Genomic DNA, 21845 nt, shown 5'->3' on the forward strand with positions numbered 1-21845 from the left:
CGAGGTCAGTGATACCAGTGCAAAAAATCTGCTTACGGTTGAAAGACACGCCCTACTCACTGGACAGTTAAAAACACCAATCAAACTAACGATGACATCAAGTATTACCCAATCAAAAAGTAGGAAAGGAGGCATCTTCATAAAATGCGTGTGGGATGATTTGCATGAGACGCTGCTTTAAAAAAAAAATGATAAAAAAAATACGGGATAAATCCCGTCCAGTATTGATTCAAAACGGGACGCGCAATTTCATTCTCAAACGCGGCACGATTCCGTATTTTAAAGGACGGGTGGCAACCCTACAGTGCCAGGTAACCACCCATACAATCACATTGTGATTCAGACTAGGAATGCAATGAATGTAATTACCCCGATCTACATACAAGGCGAAAGTCTTGCAACATTCAAAGATGATGGTTTGGGATAAGTACACCATACAACATAAAAGAGCTTATGAAGCCTTGAACCGAAACAAGCAACATCTCAGAGATCGTAAAAAAAAAAAAATAGGAGGTAATGTCGTTTTACTCGCTGTAGATTTTAGTCAAACATTACCAGTTATTCCACGAGGGAGACCAGCAGATGAACTCAACGCGTGTTTAAAATCCATGCTTCTCCCACGCTCGGTTATATGTCGCGTGTTCTCGGGTAGGTGCACCAAAAAATGTATACATTTAAGCATGTAATGGGCAAACAAAAAATGAGGTATACCCGAAGGCACTGCAGTAGTACTTAATGTAACTTTACTTCTTAAATGTTAATGTTTTACTGTTTAATAATTTATACGCTTCTTATATGTTGTTCAAATTCTTTTATCAAAATACCAGTGACAGCGCAATGCACGATAACATCGAGTGAATACACCATACGCATCCGCCCACGGCTGCCCTGCTGTGCGCAGATAGGAGTTGATTGTACAATAAAATAAAATTAAGATAAAAAGACTAAAACAATCATCACCCATAAAGCGGATAGTAGACGTGACGTACTATATGTGTACCACATTTCAAGTGTATAGGTGCAACGGTTTGCGAGCTACAGGTCATTTAAAATCCTGGACAGACACACAAATTGCCACGGTAGCAAATTACAGAAGAAGATTTTACTGTTTAATAATTTATATTTATATGAAACGAGCTGTATATACCCGGCGTTGCCCGGGGCAGAAGTAACGTAATCGGTCAAACACTTACATATATACCAAAGTAAACCTAATCGGTCAAACAGTTACATATATAAAAAACCGAACCTAATCGGACAAACAGCTTCATATATACACAAGCGAACCTAATCGGACAAACAGCTAATCTATATACATAAGCAAACCTAATTGGTCAAACAGTTATGCATGTGCAGAATAATTTTACAAAGATTATGCGTGTTAACAATCATTAAAAAGAAAAGATTGAGGAACTCTTCTTCTATATGTGATGAAGCTGGATGAAGCTGACTTGACGAAGACGTAGGTGGCATAGATTGGTTTTTCTAAAACAAAAGAAAAAAATGAGTATCTATTATTATTTTAAATTAGAATGAAAATGAGAACCTTGATTAGAGATAGATTATCCATCCATCCATTTTCCAACCCGCTGAATCCGAACACAGGGTCACGGGGGTCTGCTGGAGCCAATCCCAGCCAACACAGGGCACAAGGCAGGAAACAATCCTGGGCAGGGTGCCAACCCACCGCAGAGAGATAGATTATCCGTATTAAAATATGTGCATGAATAAACTTTTGCTAACTCTCTAGCAAAAGTTTATTCATACAAATTGGCATGGGATGGCTTTGTGAAAAAGTAAAAATTAGATAAAAATAAATTGAGAATGCGTACTTCGATTTGACTGAGATTATCTGTAATGATGAAAAAAAAGTTTACTATGTTTTTTTTTTCCATACGGAAGGATGTAAAACCTTACATAGGCACCCTTCAGCCCGTACTGAAGGGTAGTGTCAGATTCTTACTGACTAAAAAACACCCTTTTTATTCCACAGCTACCCCCAAAAACCACTATTAGGCATTACTTTGGGGTGGCAGTAGTTTAGTTATGAAACAGCTGGGTCCTGAAAAAAATCTGTCTTATTAGTGGCTTCATCACATATAGAAGAACAGTTCCTCAATCTTTTCTTTTTAATGATTGTTAACACGCATAATGTTTGTAAAATTATTCTGCACATGCATAACTGTTTGACCAATTAGGTTCGCTTCTGTATATATGAAGCTGTTTGACCAATTAGGTTGGCTTATGTATATAGATTAGCTGTTTGTCCGATTAGGTTCGGTTTTTTTATATATGTAAGTGTTTGACCGATTACGTTACTTCTGCCCCGGGCAACGCCGGGTATATACAGCTCGTATATACATAAACATATATACATATATATACATATCTACATATACACATATCTACATATACATATATATATACATATACAAATTTACATATCTACATATATATATATATATATATATTTATATGTATATATATATATATATATATATATATATACATATAAATATAGACATACATATATACATACATTCACATATATATATATATATATATATATATATATATATATATATATATATATATATATATATATATATATACTGTATGTATACATATCTACTTATTGGCTCCTGTACTTAGGATATAGCGGGTTGGATAATGGATGGATGGACATTTGTATGCATAGCCCCATTTGCCCATTTTCGTTTTTTTCTTTCTTCAGTAATATTTCAGCAAACCCGGAGCTTGTCAGTTCAAATCCTGGTACTGACACCACTGTGTGACCCTGAGGAAGTCACTTCACCTGCCTGTGCTGCAAAAAACAAAAGTAATGTAACAAATTATACCTCAGATGTTGCAAGTTGCTGGAATAAAGGCATAAGTCAAATAGATAAATATGTATTATACACATAGGAACTATTCATTTATTTTCAGTTAAGTCATCTGCAGCAAACCTTTATAAATGAGGGTTTCTCCTTTTTAGATAGTGCAAACTGTTTCTTCTTCATTGACGTTTTCTCTTGGAGAGCTTTTTTCATTTTATTGAAAATTAAAGCAGCAGCTGACAAAATATGTAGCTTTCTTATTAATTTTTCAACATTGTGTAAAATAAATTTATAAAGTAACATAAAAGGTTTAAATACTGGTTATCCTTTTACACTAAAATATTACTAAAGAGATACGAAAAAAGTAAAATGCATATGTTCTTTTTCTTTAAGGAGATTTAATATTACTGAAGAAAGAAAAAAAAAACTAAAACAGCCAAATGGGGATATGCATACGAACTTAAAAGGTTTAAATAAAACAGAAATATATAATTTTATTTTTACTTCCTTAACTTGTGGAGGGTGTATCCTGTAGCAAATCCCTAACTTTTTTCGTGAAAGCCCGTTTCAGTCAATAAGTCTTAAAAAGAGGTGTAAAGATATTGACAATAAACTACGCAAACCCACCAAGACATGCAATCATTTAAATCAAGTATCATTACATCTTCCCTTCTTAAAGAGAAGTAAGGCACTACTTATAAGCTTACATATATATATATATATATATCTACTGTATATCCAAAGCCGTGCAAGCACACTCTTGAGAATGCAACGTATAGTTGTACAGGAAAAAAGCAATCTTGCCTCAAATGAATGGCAACCTTTTGTAGGTCTATGAACATAATTTAAAGTTTAGGTTTACACGGTGCTTTCTTTCTGAAGTACCTGCACTCATGAATATGTCTGTATGTGTCAGTCGCTCAAACCCACGCACTTCGCACCGGCGAAGTACCGCTTTTAAATTTTTATTAAGAAGAAAAGAAAACCTTTTTAAATTGAGGGAAAATATACTAATAACAGTTTGTTAAGGATCTGTTTTTTTGTGAAGCTGCCTTTACTCGAGTGATCACTTCGACCTGACTTGGTGGCCAACTATAAGCGTTACCTGGTAGGTAACCACCCATACAATCAGATTGTGAATCAGACTACGAATGCCGTGAATGTTATTACCACGATCTACATGTTGTCAAATAAACGAACCACACGCCGTGGCGCAATTTTAGGGGCTTCGCCTCTAGTGCTGACATCCAAGGTTCGATTCCCGTAAGGGAAGTGAGTGGCTGGTTACCTACCAGGTAACACTTATGGTTGGCCAGCAAGTAAGGTAACATCAGCCATGGTGCCTTCAGTTGTGAGAAGCAGATCATAGAATGGTTGAAAATAGTTTACTGTCAAATAATGCAAAGAGTACGCGACACGTCTTTCCCCCTTATTCTTGGCTCATCAGGCGTACACACTCACTGCACTCGCTTACGGTAATCGAACCTCAGACGTCAGCGCTAGAGGGGCTTCGCAGCGGTGGAGTATTGCTTTTAAATTTAAATTAAGAAGAAAAGAAAACCTTTTTAAATTAAGTCTTAAAAAGAGGTGTAAAGATATTGACAATAAGCTACGCAAACCCACCAAGAAATGCAATCGTTTAAATCAAGGCGCGACTCGAAAAACACCATCCCATAATATTAGTTAACGATTAACACATTTCTATATGTATTGTAAGCATACAATACAACTGATAATATGTTGCGCTTATTTATCTGGTGTACCGACATTTTTGCGCGTTTAACGTCTGAAATCTAACGTGGTTTGTGCCCTTCAGAATGAAAACAGTTTGCATTTATCTTTTTAATAAAAGGCGAGCTTTTAAGCCTGAGAAATCACCACGTAAATGCACACGTTTAATTGCACATGTGTTAATATGTATGCTTACACAGTATTAAAAGACACTCAAAAATTAACGTTATTTACCTTTGTTCCCGCGTTTGACTCGTGCTGTAAATCTCTTCCTTGTTTTTAGTTCACGTGATTACGTAGGAGGCGTGATGACACAATATGTGACCCCGCCTCCTCCATTAGAGTATATGGACAAAAAACAGGTTCCAGTTATGACCATTACGCGTGGAATTTCGAAATGAAACCTGACTAACTTTTGTAAGTAAGCTGTAAGGAATTAGCCTGCTAAATTTCAGGCTTCCACCTACACGGGAAGTTGGAGAATTAGTGATGAGTGAGTGAGTCAGTCAGTCAGTCAGTCAGTGAGTCAGTGAAGGCTTTGCCTTTTATTAATTAGTATAGATATATATATATATATATTTATATATATATATATACATATATACATATATACATACACATATACATCTATACTAATAAAAGGCAAAGCCCTCATTGACTCACTCATCACTAATTCTCCAACTTCCCGTGTAGGTAGAAGGCTGAAATTTGTCAGGCTCATTCCTTACAGCTTACTTACAAAAGTAAAGCAGGTTTCATTTCGAAATTCTATACGTAACGGTCATAACGGTCGACAACGTCCACCATGTTAAACTTTCTTATTTATTGCCCCATCTTCACGAAATTTGGTAGGTGGCTTCCTTGCGCTAACTGAAACCGATGTACGTACTTATTTCGGTGGAATGACACCACTGTCGGCCACCATATTGAACTTTCCAACGGTCTTTGTTACTTAATGGGCCCATCTTCAAGAAATTTGGTACGCGCGTTCCCAACGCTAACTGAATCCTACTTACGTACATATATACGTCCATAGCCTGCAGCTCGGTCCACACTCTGAATCCTCCAGGCACTTCTGAGCATAATCTAATTTTGAAGGTTGGGGCACCAATAATGTTACTGAGAAACTTACAGCCACCAAAACTTTGTAATGGCACGAGACTTCAGGTCACATGCCTGCAAAGAACCTAATTGAGGCAACTATTTTTACTGGCGGTGGCTCAGGGGAGAGAGTTTTTATTCCTCGCATCCCCGTTATACCCTCTGATCTCCCATTTCAATTCAAATGCCTCCAATTTCCAGTAAGGCTCTGCTTCACAATGACAATTAATAAGTCTCAGGGACAGACCCTACAAAAGGTTGGCATTGATTTGAGGCAAGATTGCTTTTCATATGGCCAACTATACGTTGCATGCTCAAGAGTAAGCTCAGCGTACAGCTTGGTCATATTACAACCGGAGTGGCGAACTGACAACGTGGTATACAAAGAGATCCTTAACAAATAATTATTGGTACATTTTCCCTCAGTTTATTATTTAAAATTTTAAAGCAGTACTTCGCCGCTGCGAAGCGTGGGTATTTTGCTAGTATATATATGTATATATCCATCCATCCATTGTCTCCCGCTTATCCGAGGTCGGGTCGCGGGGGCAGCAGCTTGAGCAGAGATGCCCAGACTTCCCTCTCCCCGGCCACTTCTTCTAGCTCTTCCGGGAGAATCCCAAGGCGTTCCCAGGCCAGTCGAGAGACATAGTCCCTCCAGCGTGTCCTGGGTCTTCCCCGGGGCCTCCTCCCGGTTGGACGTGCCCAGAACACCTCACCAGGGAGGCGTCCAGGAGGCATCCTGATCAGATGCCCGAGCCACCTCATCTGACTCCTCTCGATGCGGAGGAGCAGCGGCTCTACTCTGAGCCCCTCCCGGATGACTGAGCTTCTCACCCTATCTTTAAGGGAAAGCCCAGACACCCTGCGGAGGAAACTCATTTCAGCCGCTTGTATTCGCGATCTCGTTCTTTCGGTCACTACCCATAGCTCATGACCATAGGTGAGGGTAGGAACATAGATCGACTGGTAAATTGAGAGCTTCGCCTTGCGGCTCAGCTCCTTTTTCACCACGACAGACCGATGCAATGCCCGCATTACTGCGGATGCCGCACCGATCCGCCTGTCGATCTCACGCTCCATTCTTCCCTCACTCGTGAACAAGACCCCGAGATACTTGAACTCCTCCACTTGGGGCAGGATCTCGCTACCAACCCTGAGAGGGCACTCCACCCTTTTCCGGCTGAGGACCATGGTCTCGGATTTGGAGGTGCTGATTCTCATCCCAGCCGCTTCACACTCGGCTGCGAACCGATCCAGAGAGAGCTGAAGATCACGGCCTGATGAAGCAAACAGGACAACATCATCTGCAAAAAGCAGTGACCCAATCCTGAGCCCACCAAACCGGACCCCCTCAACACCCTGGCTGCGCCTAGAAATTCTGTCCATAAAAGTTATGAACAGAATCAGTGACAAAGGGCAGCCCTGGCGGAGTCCAACTCTCACTGGAAACGGGTTCGACTTACTGCCGGCAATGAGGACCAAGCTCTGGCACCGATCGTACAGGGACTGAACAGCCCTTATCAGGGGGGCCGGTACCCCATACTCTCGGAGTACCCCCCACAGGATTCCCCGAGGGAGACGGTCGAATGCCTTTTCTAAGTCCACAAAACACATGTAGACTGGTTGGGCAAACTCCCATGCACCCTCCAGGACCCTGCTAAGGGTATAGAGCTGGTCCACTGTTCCGCGACCAGGACGAAAACCACACTGTTCCTCCTGAATCTGAGGCTCGACTATCCGACGGACCCTCCTCTCCAGGACCCCTGAATAGACTTTTCCAGGGAGGCTGAGGAGTGTGATCCCTCTGTAGTTGGAACACACCCTCCGATCCCCCTTCTTAAAGAGGGGGACCACCACCCCGGTCTGCCAATCCAGAGGCATATATATATATTTATATCCTCTTTAATAAAACCCCTGTGTGCGTCCAGTGTCCGTGTGTGTGTCTTCTGGTGAAGTGGGCATGCGCGGGGCATGGTTCAATGCTTTCAAAGCAGATGCTTCAAAGGCCGCCTGACGCGTCACACAAGACAGAGAGGGCGGGACCTTTAAAATATTGCGCGGCCGATCCAATCGGATTTCGGTAAATGAGGTAAGACCTAAAATACAAAACACGAAAAATCCAATTGGGTACTGAGACGCGGAGACCAGCTTCCCCTTTGTTGTGCAAGTGTTCACTCTGAGCATGTCAGATTTGCGATTAAGAAGGTTGGCCCGGTAAAGTGTAAAGTGTCCGTCGTTAAAGAGGTTTTCCTGAATATACGAATTTTCATGATATTACAATACGATGACTTTTAAAAGTGGATTTATTTTCGCGCACATTACATCAGTTGCTGGGGAGAATCTGCTGATTGCCCACTGTTGTGACAGAAAATTAAATGCATATTATGGATAGCGAAGCCAGTATTACTGTCAGAGAAGATTACATGCATTTTACGGGAAAAATGTAATGAGGTAAAAGGTCCCTTGCCATTTAATATAGACTGTTCCTACTAATGTTTATGGACTACTGTTCTAGCGCCCGTTATTGTAACGGGCTTAATGTCTAGTATATATATATATATATTCATCTTCATTAGGAGAATACAACAATGATACTCTCGTGTCAATTAAACCAATTTAACGTGCATATGTAAAACATAATATATTGTCTCCGTTCGCTGCGCTAAGAACAGTAGTAGTAGTTCAGTTGTGTGGATCTCGTAAATTACCTCATTAGGTGGCTCAATGGTATTGCAACTGTCTCTCAGTAAAAAACCAGGGGTTCGCGTCATTGAGACTCCTCTTGTGAAAAGCTTTTTTTTCAATTCCTCCATTTAACAAAAATATCCAACTTGGACCGACAGCGAGCGAATAAAGCTCTCAAGGGAGGTTTGGGCCACCATAGTTGGCCTTTGGGCACACACGCCTAATTATATTGGGTATGTAAAGAGTTTCACTGTAAAATGTAATAAGTTTCAAATTTAAATGTTTGGAGACTCTGGTGTCATACTGAATTTGTTTTGTAAACTTCATATTATTATTTTTAAAGCACATTCCAACTATGATTATACAATTCAATGTTTATTATACAGCATTTATTTTATCTTTACATGTTTTGCACACATATTTAATAAATGTAATAAACTGCACCAAGAATGTTTAAAAAAATCATTAAGAAAATGTGTACTTGAATGTAAATATATCTGCACAAATCGACACTCGTGAGTAACATTTTTAGAAAGTTCAAAAATAAACGTGAATCGCAAAGCGTCTGTGAGACTTGAACAAGCTTTTGCAGAATACACTAACTGATAAAAGGCTGGCCCGCCCTTTCAGAGTTTTGGTAACCAATGTGTGCTGTGATTCACCAATTCTTGGTAGCCGACGAGCTGTCATTGGCCAATTCTTGGTAGCCGAAACAGGTTGTGAATGGTCAATTCTTCGTAGCCGATTGCACCAATATACTACATAATGTCTCAGAAATATATATAACTTACAGAAAAGTACTCTATATAATGTATATACTTATATATATACAGTATAAGTACTACTATATAAGTACTATATAAGTACTACTCTACCAGGACAAAGCCGACTATACTTCCTTAGAAGGCTGGCGTCCTTCAACATCTGCAATAAGATACTGCAGATGTTCTATCAGACAGTTGTTTTGAGTGCCCTCTTCTACGCGGTGGTGTGCTAGGGAGGCAGCATAAAGAAGAAGGATGCCTCACGCCTGGACAAACTGGTGAGGAAGGCAGGCTCTATTGTTGGCATGGAGTTGGACAGTTTAACATCTGTGGCAGAGCGACGGGCGCTCAGCAGGCTCCTATCAGTCATGGAGAATCCACTAAACAGGATCATCTCCAGACAGAAGAGCAGCTTCAGTGACAGACTGCTGTCACCGTCCTGCTCCACTGACAGACTGAGGAGATCGTTCCTCCTCCATACTATGTGACTCTTCAGTTCCACCTGGGGGGTAAACGTACCTGCATTATTATCAATCTTTAATTTAATATTGTTTTTTGTATCACTATGCTGCTGCTGGGGTATGTGAATTTCTCCTTGGAATTAATAAAGTATCTATCTATCTATCTATCTATCTATCTATCTATCTATCTATCTATCTATCTATCTATCTATCTATCTATCTATCTATCTATCTATCTATCTATCTATCTATCTATCTATCTATCTATCTATCTATCTATCTATCTATCTAGAACAGATAGCCTGCCTGCCTGCCTGCAAGAATCCTAAAAAAATCCTCTCTTTTTACTACCTAGCTTATTCATTAACCAAAGAGAGAAAAAAACATGGCAGTTCATTTTGAGGTCATACATAGATTGCTGTAAATTACAGTTACATCCTGATTTATTACATGTAGGAGTGCACAGTTTCTTACCAAAATAAGGAGTTATCAGGCACTCGTATTCCTAAGGAAACGCCCTTATCAGCTCACACACACAAGACCAGTTTAAAGCAGTTTCTTATAGTTCAGTACATTAGTCATAAAGAAAATGCATTCTATTAGCTTTAATATCTTCATTAGATTTTGTCTGGTTAGATTAATAAATCCTTATTTATTAATCCATAAGGGACATATTTCTTACAGTTTTAATTAAGGATTCAGAAACTATCACATTGATTTATAATATCACAGGGTGTTCTGTTACTATCAAGAGGTCAGCATTTTCTCATAAAAAAATGCAAGTTACTGTCATAATTCTCTTAGTGTACCCCTCTTACAGAACTGATCAGCAAAGTTAGGATTGTTGCACCTGTGCCATCATTGTGTCTTCTGGTAGGGTGGGCCTTTGCAATACCTGGAAAGGAAGCTTTTGGGAGTAAAGGATGTTTAGTTAATGGATGGATCCAAATTCCTTTCAGATCTTTTTCTGATCCGTCTTTCTGCCACGTCTTTATCTCCTTTTCCGTTGCTACAGTTTGTAAAGATAAAACTGCATCCTCGGGTGACTCTTGTTCCTCCTTTTGTTATAGAAATAAAGACGTTAGTGGTGAAGTAGGATCCCGGGCGGGTTTCTTTTCCCACATGTCTGCTCGCGTATTTCCCTCACTCACTGGATTCGGTTTCCCCGTGTGAGTTTGACATTTCAGTACCGCAAGTACTGCTGTCAAATGAGATGTTCTTGCCTGTACTAAGATGGAATGTACAGCATGTGGTACCTTAACAGTTAGTGGACTCATGAGAACAACATCTGAGTGCTAATATGGCCTCTGTTGTTATAGCACCTGCTTTCAAACAGGCCAGGATTGTAGCGGCCACTGGATGCAGTTTAATTTTTATTTTGAATAGTATGCGACTGGTCTTTGTCTATTTCCTTGTTGTTGAGTTAGTACTGCAGTCATACACGCCCCTTTGTCGTCCACAAACAGAGTGAAAGGACAAGACTAGTCCAGAAGTCTTAACGCAGGCGCAGACATCCAAATTTATTTTATATCAGTTAAAGCCTTCTCAGCCTGCTCCATCCATGAAATTGTATCAGTCAAAGCTAAATTAGAAGAGGTCACTAAATCTTGGAGTGGCTGTGCTTTTTCAGCAAATTTTTTTTTTTTTTTTAACCCCATTACCGGCAATTTCCTAAAATTCCAACTTAACTTAACATAACTTGCCGACTTGCATTCTGTGCATATTCATTCCCCAGCAGTCAAATCATGACCCAGGTATTTCACTTTTCTTTAATCAGCTGCACTTTGTGCCCGATTTTCCCAAGGAACACCAACAAAGCCTTTGTGTCTTCTTCACATTATTCCTGAGCCTCAGAACATAAAAGCAACTCAGCTACATATTGCACCAGGACACCACCCCCCCTTTGGCCAATAACCTTTCAATTTTTATCTTTTTTTTAATATACACACAGATACACGCACACACACACACGGACATGTGCACATACATGGACACACACACACATGGACAGAGTCTCTGTATATCCCTGCGGCATCACAGTTCAGCTCCAACGCTTACCTTTAAAAGTGAATTCGAACCAGAACTGGGAGTCAGGGTGAACAGGAATTGAAAAGAAAACATTCACGAGATCAGAAACAGAAAACCACATAGCAGTGGAAGGGACTGTAGAGAGAATAGTGGAAGGATTCAGGACTATAGGATTCCTAGGGTGTATAGGAGCATTGACTCCTTGGAGGTCCTGAAGGAACCATCATGAGCCATCTGCCTTTCTAACTGGAAGAATAGGAGAGTTCACAGCAGAGTATTGGATCAGAATAACAGCACCCCCTTAACTAAGTCAGCATGAACAATGGTAATACCGGCCTCGGCATCAAGTGGAGCGAATCTAACTAAAAGATTTGAAGGGCAAATAGCATGAGTGTAGGTGAGAGGTGGAAGATGAATGACAGAGCGATTGGGTTACAGGTACAACTAATCCTACTGCAATGTTCTTAACAGATCTACAGTGGTGTGAAAAACTATTTGCCCCCTTCCTGATTTCTTATTCTTTTACATGTTTGTCACACAAAATGTTTCTGATCATCAAACACATTTAACCATTAGTCAAATATAACACAAGTAAACACAAAATGCAGTTTTTAAATGATGGTGTTTATTATTTAGGGAGAAAAAAAATCCAAACCACCATTTACAAACTGCATTTTGTGTTTACTTGTGTTATATTTGACTAATGGTTAAATGTGTTTGATGATCAGAAACATTTTGTGTGACAAACATGCAAAAGAATAAGAAATCAGGAAGGGGGCAAATAGTTTTTCACACCACTGTATCTGAGGTGGACAAAATATTAGGTCCCACATACTCCCAATTCTCCCCTTCCTGACATGCTAATACCCATTGTCTCACATTACACCACTGAAAGCGAGCGGATTTAGCAATGGGGATCTGTGGGATAGAACCACTCCAGAAGAAAAGCAGGTGTTGTGACGTAAGAGAGATACTGCTCCAGCCAATTCTGCTGGGATATAACAGTTTGTTATGCAAAAATTCTCTTTTTCTGACAGCAGCAGCTAAAAAGTCAGAGAGCCAGACTTCACCATAATACAGTCCAAAAATCAAGCAACACACTGACAAAAATTTGCATACTGTAATCCAAGAGGAACCCACGACAGCAGAGATTTTTGTCATTTTGAGAAAAACATAAACAATTAAAGCAGCACACAAGCCTGTAATGGTGGTGATCAGCGCAAGGGCGGTGTGTTGTTCTGATGTGACCTTCACTCCCTTTCTCGTAACTGAGATGTAAAGGCACAGGCGGGCCATCAAGTCTTGTCCACACAAGTTCACTGGGCATTAGAGGGCTGATATATTTTGAATTTATTTGTGCTTGTAACTGTCTACTGAACACTGAACCGGCCACTATCAACCCCCCAAAGTCCCAGAGTCTCAGTCCATTGTCCGCTCACATTATTTCAACCTGGACCTTCCTGTTAAGGACCTGAATCCATTCTGCAGCATTTGGCTTATTCATGTCATCTGTTTCTCCGCCGTCATGAACTGGATCAGCAATTCCTGCACCACCTCTTTTAATTCTTGCAGGTCCCAGTTTCTTTGCACCATCAAGGTGGGACGGTTTTAATCTGAGTCCGGCTGTTGTACATTATATTGCAAAATGGGCATTTGTATTAATGGTGCTTGAAATTCCATCCTTTCATATTCATTTTTGACCCTGAGGGGTCAGAATCTGGACTTATGAGGCATCCCTCCCCACCCAGTCGTGTCTTTGTGCCGCAGTACTTGCTTGCACCGATCGTAACTGAGGTCGGTGGTGATCTCTACCCTCTCCCTCTTCTTCATCCCTCTCTGGCTGAAACTGTTCATTTTAGAAAACATCGGGACCATCTTCTTCCTCTCCCTCATTAATTCCTCCAGCTGCCCCCAGGGGTGGTGATGGACTATTGTCCTCAAAGGGAGGGGAAACACATGCTGATGCTAAATCAAGGTATAATCTGTTCTTCTTTTTATTTATATTATTTTTATTTACTTATTTGTCCTTCTTTTGTCCGGACTTTTGGGATGGTTCTTGCATTATCAAGAACAACTTTTCTTTTTCTACTATAAGTTTCATTTGGTTTTGCTGTCCCTCATTGCACTTCTGCATCACTTTCAGGGCTCTATCTTTAATTATCAATTCCCATCTTTCAAACATTTCGATTTTATATGGCCCTCGACTACAGTACCCTCGTACATTTCTATATACAATCTTCCTATCTTCCTGTATTTCACGCATATCACCAGAGCCTTCTACTGGCCACCTGCCCTGCTCTGTTTATTCCACCGTTTACATTCTTTTTTAAATCTAACCCTGTTTTCTGTTCTCTGTAGCGTCTTGGAGAGTCGCCTTTTTTTTTTTTTAATATTTTTATTTTGTTAATTTTCATTGTAATCATTCCATACAAACAGATCAATTTATAACCCAACAAATTTGAAAACTAATCAGACCCCACCCCTGAGAAGGAGAGCTTAGCTAAAGGAAAATTGCTTAAGGCTTTTTAATACGGCAACATTAAACAAAAGAAAGGGAGAAGTAAATATCTATGTAAATAAGAGATGGAGAAGGGAGTTAAATGCGATAATAGTTATTTCTCTTATTCTAAAATAATATTGATTAAATCCTGCCATGTTTTGAAAAAATGTTGTACAGATCCTCTAACTGAAAATTTGATTTTTTCCAATTTCAAATAATATAAAACATCGGTTTCCCACTGACTTATAAGAGGAGAATTAGGATTCTTCCAATTTAACAAAATAAGTCTGCGTGCCAAAAGTGTAGTGAATGCAATCACAGTTTGCTTGTCCTTCTCCAATTCAAGTCCATCTGGAAGAACACCGAACACAGCTGTTAATGGGTTAGGAGGGATTGTGACCCCAAGGCTGTCTGAAAGGCACTTAAAAATTTTGGTCCAAAATGTTGTTAGTTTGGTGCAGGCCCAGAACATGTGACCCAGTGAGGCAGGAGCTTGGTTGCAGCGCTCGCTGGTTGGATCCTGGCCTGGAAACATTTTGGACAGTTTTAAGCGAGACAGATGAGCTCGATATATAATTTTTAGTTGAATAATTCTATGCTTTGCGCATATAGAACTCGAGTGAATTCTCTGCTTTGCTACCTTCCACTCCTTTTCTGATATATTGATTAAGAGATCTTCCTCCCAATGTCCTCTTGGATCTTTGAAAGGTAGGGACTCTAATAAGATTTTATATATTGCGGAAATAGTGTTTGTTTCCTCGAAATTGAGCAGTATTTTTTCCAGCATTATGGAGGGTGCAAGGTGGGGGAAATCGGGCAATTTCTGTTTAACAAAATTTCTAATTTGAAGATAGTAAAAGAAATGTGTAGCTGGGAGGTTGAATTTTCAACGTAATTGTTCAAAAGATGTAAATATGTTGTCTATATAAAGATCTCTGAGCATTTTAATCCCAAAACTTTTCCAGGTATTAAAAACTGGATATACTTGCGAAGGTAGAAAGAGGTGGTTCTCTTGCAGAGGTGCCACTGATAAAAGATTTTCCATCTTAAAATGCTTCCTAATTTGGTTCCATATTCTGAGTGAGTAAAGCACAATTGGGTTATTAGTATATCTGCGATAACTTGCATTTATTGGAGAGCAGAGCAGGGAATATAAAGAAGTACTACAGGATTTTACTTCTATTGCGGACCAAGCCTGTGTATGTTCATTTATTTGTGTCCAGGTTTTTATGGCCTGTATGTTTGCTGCCCAGTAATAAAACTGAAAATTAGGTAAAGCCATGCCACCTTCTACCTGAGGTCTTTGTAGGGTCGCTCTTCGGATACGTGGGTGTTTTGAGTTCCAAATGAATAAAGTTATTATTGAATCTAACTGTTTAAAAAACGATTTATTGATATATATTGAAATGTTTTGAAATAAAAAGAGAAGTTTAGGAAGGATATTCATCTTAACAACGTTAATTCTTCCGGCTAGAGTGAGATGATGGGTTGACCATCTATGCAAGTCTTGCTTAATTTTTTCCATACAGACGCCAAAATTTTGTTGATAAAGAGCTTTATGTTTACTTGTGATATTTACCCCTAGGTATTTAAACTGATCTGCTATGGTAAAAGGTAGGGTGTCTAATCTAATATTATATGCTTGTGAATTCACTGGAAAGAGTATACTTTTATTCAGATTAATTCTAAGACCAGATATCTTTTGAAATTCTGCTAGTGCTGTTAAAACAGCGGGGACAGTGTTTTCTGGGTCTGATATATATATAAGACCATATCATCTGCATATAGAGAAATTTTCTGTTCCAGTCCTTCTCTGACAATCCCCTTTATCTGATAAGAATTTCGGCAGTGAACCGCCAGTGGTTCAATAGCGATTGCAAACAACAGTGGTGACAAGGGACATCCTTGTCTGGTACCACGTTCTAGTTTAAAGTAGTCTGAGCAAATGTTATTAATACAAACTGAAGCTTCTGGATTGGTATACAGTAGTTTGATCCATGCACAAATATTCAGGCCAAACCCAAATTTCTCCAATGCAGTGAAAAGGTAATTCCATTCGATAATGTCAAATGCCTTTTCTGCGTCTAATGATAGTAATATCTCTGGGGTGTTTGATTTTGCTGGTGAATATATAACATTAAACAAGCATTGGAGATTTGAAGATAGATGTCGGCCTTTAATAAATCCAGTTTGATCTTGTGATATTACCGAGGGCAGCACTTTCTCCATCCTTCTAGCTAGGATTTTTGAGAGTATCTTAACATCATTATTCAGGAGTGAAATTGGTCTATATGATGCACATTGTAACAAGTCCTTATTTTGTTTAGGAAAGACGGTGATTAATGCTTGTCGAAATGTTTGAGGTAGTATTTGGTTGTCTCTAGCTTCTGTAAATGTTGCCAATAAGAGTGGAGCTAGCTGAGTGGAGAATTTCTTATAAAACTCTACGGGGTAACCATCAGGGCCTGATGATTTCCCGCTTTGTAGTGACTTTATAGCGTCTAATAATTCTGTTAGCGTTAGAGGTTTACCCAGTTCCTCAGCACTTAAAGCATCTATTTGTGGTATTTGTGAATTATCCAGAAATGCATTAGATTGTGTGTTGTCTTCTTTGGGCTCAGTGGAATATAAAGACTTATAGTAATCTCTAAATGTGTGCATTATTTCATTATGGTCAATTTCTTTCTTTAGCGAATCCCAGACCGGAAGGTACTTTCCCTTTTTAATAAACTTCCACCTCTCCCTTCTAATTACGAGACTACTTGGGACTCCGTCTCATTCCAAGAGGCGTCCCCAGTACCTCTCCCGGACGGTAAAGCAGTTGTGCTCACCGGTCACCGATCTTATTCTTGTCTGCAATTCGCACCTTCACGCAGGTTCTCCGACAGGAGGGGAACTGTTTGGGTGCTAAACAAACAGTGGAAGTAACACCCGAGGAAGACAGGAATAGTTCAATCAATTAGTCTTTATTCAGTCACAGATGAGTACATGGATTCATGCTTTGCAAAGCAGAAGAGCCAAGTTTTCCGGGTTCAGTCAGCTTTAATATTCAATTTCCTCGCTCCGAAAACAATCCTTCCAACAGACTTTTGATTTCCCCATGGGATCTTGATCGGTTTACTATTTGTTTTTCCCATTATTGGATAGCACCAATAGTGCAAGGTATAAGGTTTCAGCCCCTGTGGTTTTCTGCCCCTGGTCCCTTCCATTTCCCAGGTCACTATCTGCTGCTTCGTGGCTTTAACGGACTGATAGTCTTGTTGGACAACTGGGTCTGGGGCTTCTACTTTTCAGTGCCGACCCCCTTCTTCAGTCGTCTAAACAGCTGGTTACAGCTTATGGTGTCAACAGCAGATCAACCCGTTGGAGCAGAAATATGAGCAGACCGTAGAGGCAAAAAGAGTCTTGCCATCCTGAAACAGTGCTTTGGTGTCCCGCCCGTGAGGTGTTTTCCCTCCTATCTATTCTTCCCACTCCCCGCTCTTATTTTATTTTATTTTTTTCCTGAGCCGGTTAAAAACTCCATCCCGTTCCAGGGAGCGTACTAACTAAGCATTCTCAACACCTCACTTATAAGCCGCCCAGGTCAAAAGTGCTCCTTTTCTACTTTCTGTTCTTCCCACCTGTTCTTTCTTTAATATTTCTTTCAGTTCCTAGGGGTGTACTCACTAGCTAATCTGGCACCTTTATTTCCGTCTGAAGGCACCTTAATCGGCTAAGACTATCTTTCCCAGTCAAAAAGACCTCAGGTGCTCACCAAGAACTTTCCACCGGTCTGGAAGTTCACTCGACTTTCAGGAAGAAATCAGAGGAGGTGAAGGACTCCTCATGCAGGACTCACCCGAGGCAGGCGAGTCCTAACTATTTGTGGAGCTGGTCCTCCTGATCCGGCCGGAATCGGTCCTTTTGCTGATCTTCTGGACAATCCTGCTCAGGGAGTCCCTTGGCCGTCTCTGTCCCCGAAAAGGCTACTGAAATCTGTGGACGATGAAGTTGGAAACAACGGGAGACAAACACCAATTTAAAGCAAAAAGCAATTTCTTTATTCTTGGTGAGTCAAAAAGACTGCAGCTCCCCCCAGCTCAGTGCCACGGACTGGTCAGATCAGACAGCCTGCAGCGTAACGTGGGGTCTCCTTCTATATACCTAGTTAAGTGTATGAATAAAAAGAAATATATATAACACTTCATTTTGAGGTTATACATAAATTCTAATAGCTTACGACTCCCTGAATTGGAATGTGTACATTGATTCTGTCAGAAAAAGAGGTTATCAGGGAACTCACAGTTTTAAGAAATATGATCAAAAAGTTTTAAGCAAGAATTCAGAAACTGTCACAACTGATTTATAATATCACAGGATGTTCCGTTGGTATCAAGAGGTCAGCATTTTCTCATAAAAGAATGCAAGTTAGTCTCTAATTCTGTGCACAAATGTAATTCTTTTACTACCTAAATGAGGAATAAATCATATAGAAGTAATAAATCATATAACTCTGTGCAGCATGATTAATACAAAATACAGTTTGTGGTATTGTGAATTAACTACTTATAATCATTACAGTTAATAATGTTTTTTTCTTTCTCAGACGGTACAAGTTCATTGCTACTCAGATAAGGCCCCATCTCCAAAGCTCCGAAAAAAAAATATTCCCCTCGTTGTCAATGGCACCTCCTGGTAGTTGGCACTGCACTGTGGATTTGATTTGACTTCGCCATTTTTTCATTATTACATTGAACTTTTTCAGTTGTGTTCTGTGATTGAAGTTGTTATCACCTCACAGTACTGTTGCTACCTCAGTCTGTTGTCTGGTGTTTGAATTGTTTACCATCTTATGTCACAGCACTGGTGCAGAGATGATCAGTCCCTGAATGACTTACGTCCTAGCAGTACAGTATCCAAGTCATTTATGAAATCTTACGTGTTGCTGATGGCGCCTGAGGTTCCAATGGAAAGATCATTTGTCATTTCTGGGACAGGCTTTACTCCAATATGACGTTGTGTGTGTCTCTGAAACCTTTTTCTGGAAGAGAACACTTTACTACATTCAGAACAGGTGTACTGCTTCTCTCCAAAGTGGATCCTTCTGTGGCACATAAGTGTGTTTGGACGTGAGAATCGTTTGCCACACTCTGGACAGAAATGAGAATTCACTCTGGAGACAAATCTTTAGGAGTCGTGCTGTCCGAGAAAATCTTGCCACTGTCAGAACAGCTTTGTTTCTTACCAGAAAGAATTAATTTATGATTGTGAAGAGAATTGTTATATGAGAATAACATTCTACATTCAGTACAACTGTCATGCTTCTCTCCCGTATGACTTTTTCTATGCTTATAAAGAGAATTAAGGTGTGAGAATTGTTTGCCACACTCCAAGCAAAGGTGAGGTTTCTCTCCAGTGTGACGTGTGATGTGACTCATTATGGTGCTTTGTTGTGAGAACTGCTTATCACATTCAGGACAACAATAAAGTTTATCTGCAGTGTGTGTTCTGATGTGGCACTGAACTACGCTTAAATATAAGAATCGTTTCTCACATTCAGAACAGCAAAGAGATTTTTCTTCAATATGGATTTTGGCATGTGGATAAAGACCTTTCTGGCTTGTATAACATTTGCCACATTCAGAACATCCATCCATCCATCCATTTTCCAACCCGCTGAATCCGAACACAGGGTCACGGGGGTCTGCTGGAGCCAATCCCAGCCAACACAGGGCACAAGGCAGGAACCAATCCTGGTCAGGGTGCCAACCCACCACAGCATTCAGAATATACATACTGCATTTTCATTTAGTAGGAGTTTGTGTATTTACTTGAAAAGAGCTAATGTTTAAATCTTTTTTCCACATTGACAACTGCAATATGGCTTCTCTACAGTATCAATTTCTATGTGCCTTTGAAAACTGCGTTTGTCAGAAAATTGTTTGGCACATTCTAGACATTAATGAGGTTTTTCTCCTGTGTGGATTCTTCTGTGCCTCTGAAGATGGCTTCTCATTGAGAACGATTTACCACAATCTGAACAGCAATGAGGTTTTTCTCCAGTGTGGATTATTCTGTGCCTCTGAAGATTGCTCTTCACTGAAAACGACTTACCACATTCTGAACAGCAATGAGGTTTTTGTCCTGTGTGGATTATTCTGTGACTCTGAAGACTGCTCTTCATTGAAAACGACTTACCACATTCTGAACAGCAATGAGGTTTTTGTCCTGTGTGGATTCTTCTGTGGATCTGAAGATTGCTTATACATGAGAACGACTTCCCACATTCTGAACAGCAATGAGGTTTTTCTCCTGTGTGGATTCTTTTGTGCCTCTGAAGATTGCTTATACACGAGAACGACTTATCACATTCTGAACAGCAATGAGGTTTTTGTCCAGTGTGGATTCTTCTGTGCCTCTGAAGATTGCTCTTCATTGAAAACGACTTACCACATTCTGAACAGCAATGAGGTTTTTGTCCTGTGTGGATTATTCTGTGACTCTGAAGATTGCTTCTCCTTAAGAAGGATTTACCACATTCTGAACAGCAATGAGGTTTTTGTCCTGTGTGGATTCTTCTGTGGATCTGAAGATTGCTTATACATGAGAAAGACTTACCACATTCTGAACAGCAATGAGGTTTTTGTCCTGTGTGGATTCTTCTGTGGATCTGAAGAATGCTTCTCCTTAAGAACGATTTACCACATTCTGAACAGCAATGAGGTTTTTCTCCTGTGTGAATTATTTTGTGCCACTGAAGTTCACTTCTAAATGAGAACGATTTACCACATTCTGGACAACAATGACGTTTTCCTCCTGTGTGGATTCTTCTGTGTTTCTGAAGATTGCCTTTACATGAGAACGACTTACCACATTCTGGACAACAATAAGGATTTTCTCCTGTGTGGATTCTTCTATGATTCTGAAGACTGCTTATACATGAGAATGACTTACCACATTCTGGACAACAATGAGGTTTTTCTCCAGTATTAATCTTCATATGCCTATTAAGATAAGTTTTCTGTGTGAATTGTTTGCCGTATTCCAAACAACATTTATCTCCAAAATGAATTTGGATTTCTTTCTCCACTTGCTGTCCATCAGTTTTGATGGTTTCTGTCTGTGTTGCTCCAGTAGCAGGGAGAGAACTGCACTGCCAAAAGGCGGCTGTCAGGTTCTCTGATCCTGTTGCCGATTTCTTCATACCTTTCTCTTTGTATTGACGAGAGGGCTGACCAAATGAAGGTGGAGAGAAGCTGCCAATCTTCTGTACATCTGAAATAACACAAACATTTTAACTATTATTTTTTTCCTGACACCTTTACCCAAGGTGACTTACAACATTTGAGACACAATTGGTTACATTTCTCTTGATCTTCCAAATGGAGCTCAGGAAGGTCACATGACTTGATCGTGGTCACATGGTGTCAATAGCTGAATTTGAACCTGCAACTTCAGGGTTTGATGTCCAAATTCCTAACCACTACCCGCCCTTTAAAATAAACGAAACATTACAAGTAAAGTATTTGCACACTGGTTGGAGTTCCTTCCTCACACTGAAGTGCCTTTTATGGCCTGGCCACTCCATGTGTGGTCTTTACATGTTCTGCTGCTGTCTGTTCAATTTCTCCACCTTTCTCTCACATGTGAAAGACAGGCCTGGGGCCTCATGTATAAACGGTGCGTACGCACAGAAATGTTGCGTACGAATGTTTCCACGCTCAAATCGCTATGTATAAAACCTAAACTTGGC

General features: G+C 40.0%; 2 protein-coding genes and 1 pseudogene across 5 annotated transcripts in view; all 3 read right to left on the bottom strand.

The window, feature by feature from the left end:
* The window catches only part of LOC114644549 (oocyte zinc finger protein XlCOF6-like), a 536868-nt gene that overhangs the window by 463813 nt on the left and 51210 nt on the right, over positions 1–21845 (bottom strand). The gene's annotated exons all lie outside the window — the stretch shown is intronic.
* The window catches only part of LOC114641491 (oocyte zinc finger protein XlCOF6-like), a 171668-nt gene that overhangs the window by 122610 nt on the left and 27213 nt on the right, over positions 1–21845 (bottom strand). The window lies entirely within an intron of this gene.
* Positions 1–21845, bottom strand: part of LOC114641490 (zinc finger protein 850-like) — a 114694-nt pseudogene that overhangs the window by 41614 nt on the left and 51235 nt on the right.

The sequence above is a fragment of the Erpetoichthys calabaricus genome, chromosome 5 (assembly GCF_900747795.2).
Source record: "Erpetoichthys calabaricus chromosome 5, fErpCal1.3, whole genome shotgun sequence".
Lineage (NCBI taxonomy): Eukaryota > Metazoa > Chordata > Cladistia > Polypteriformes > Polypteridae > Erpetoichthys > Erpetoichthys calabaricus.